This window comes from Otolemur garnettii, unplaced genomic scaffold (assembly GCF_000181295.1).
Source record: "Otolemur garnettii isolate 467f Iridium unplaced genomic scaffold, OtoGar3 scaffold00083, whole genome shotgun sequence".
Taxonomy (NCBI): Eukaryota; Metazoa; Chordata; class Mammalia; order Primates; family Galagidae; genus Otolemur; species Otolemur garnettii.
Window position 1 is genome coordinate 6033421 of NW_003852478.1, and position 1985 is coordinate 6035405.

Genomic DNA, 1985 nt, shown 5'->3' on the forward strand with positions numbered 1-1985 from the left:
CGGGCGTGGGCTGGGAGGGAGCGCGCGGCCCGGGCCACGCACGCGACGGAGGGGGCGGGCGCGAGGCTGGGGCCGCTTTCCGTCGCTGCTTTCCAGGTTGCGGTGCTCCCGGCCCGCCCCCCAGCGGCCCTGGGCTTTTATCTTTCGGCAAGTGGAGAAGGCGAGGGGTGGGGTAACTACGTCCAACTTTTAGTTCCTCCCCAGGGTTCCAGCCAAATGCCACCGGCGAGGACCCAAGAAGTGAAATGGGGTCAGGACAAGGGAGTGGTCAGAAAGCCCTGGCCGGCAGTGGGCCGGCTGCCTAGCGCAGGGCGCCGGGAGGGGCGAAGAATCCGGGTCTGGACGGAGGCCAGGAACCGCGCGTTCAGGCAGTTGGCGACCTTAGCAGGTACAAAGGCGAAGTCTCGGTCCTGGGCAAGGACTAGGGACTGTTCAACGAGAGGAAAGAACGTGAACAAAACTTTTCTGCATCTTCAAGGAAAACACACCCCTCTCAGGGGCACCAGCCTCTAGTTTTCCAGATGGGTGCTGCAGCGGTTCATGAAATTCCCCGCATAAAAGGTCGTGGCTGCAGGCTCAGAGCACGGGATCTGCACCCCACTTAGCAAATAGGGTCACGTGAATGGAAGGAGCTGATTTCTGAAGACGTGAAACAATCCTTTGAGCAAGGCTGCAATTCGATGCTTTCATCGGAGAAGTTGTATGAGTAAAACGCTGATAAATTCTTAGGTCATTGACTTAGAGTATCCCTAGGACCTGTGGCAGAGCTAGAGAACAGCTGCCCGCTGGGGGTTTTAGGGGTCTTGTTCGCACTGTATTTTACAATAGACGTGAGGAATAACACTCCTGTTTATGTTAAGTCATCTTATGTAAATCTTATTTCCAAATACATACTGATGATGATAGTAGTTAACTTTCACTTCTTACCATTGCCAGTCGTTACAGTCTACATACGTGATCTCCTTTAATCACCACTGTAACTATCAGGTGGTGGGTGCTATTCTATTTTTTGCAGGTCAGTAACATGAAGCTTAAAAGATTGACTATCTCACCCAGATGTTGTTACCTAGATGTCACAGAAGTACACAGAAGCTGTTGTACTAACCCGGGCTGGGCATTTGGGTGGAGGAAGTTCCAGCAGAACACCCAAGCTAGTACCAGTCTGAGCACCGAGGCCTAGAATAGTTTATAAAGATTTGTGGAATGTGACAAAAACAAGTCCAGGAACAACCTCAAGTTTAAAACTCAGGCCTCGGGACTCAATTTCACGGAAATTCCACTATAAAGGCATTAATCCAAAGCTTCAAATGATATGGACATTTTATACCATAATAGAATTCAGTATTTCTGCCAGCATGGGCGCGTGCACTGCAAAGGCCACGGGATTGAAAACTCCACTGACATAATGAAAGCTGAACAGCATTTGATTACCGAGTGTTCTATCAGCAAGTTAAAAGGATCTTGTGCATGCCTTTTAATGGCCTATAGCCTAAAACTGAAGTGCTCAATATAGACAAACATCCAGATTGAACCTTGGGGCACTGAATCACATATACAACAAATCAATTGAACCTGGCAGAGCTTGCCAGACTTGTGAATGATTAAGTACATTTTACACTTCAGAGAGGTTGGCATTCACAGGTCTAAATTGGAAAATTCTTAAGTTGAAGAAGAACCGTAACATTAGGTTGAGTCAGTGAGGAAACATTATTCAGAGCTAGAGGAGGTAAAATCTTGAAAATGGTTGACAAGCTGATGAGAGAACTTTGTGGGAAAGTGTTCCCCATTCAGAGATCAACTGGTATAAATTTAAGTATAGGGGGTTAGGACTGGGGAAAGCAGGCAGATGGAAGGACAGGATATAGGCTGTGAGGAAGCCAGTCACTCCACCTGGTGTGCCTCTTACCATACCAAGTGTGGGCCATAGACCAGCAGCATTGAGGTTGTTAGAAGTACAGATTCTCAGTTCCTACCCCAGACCTAAT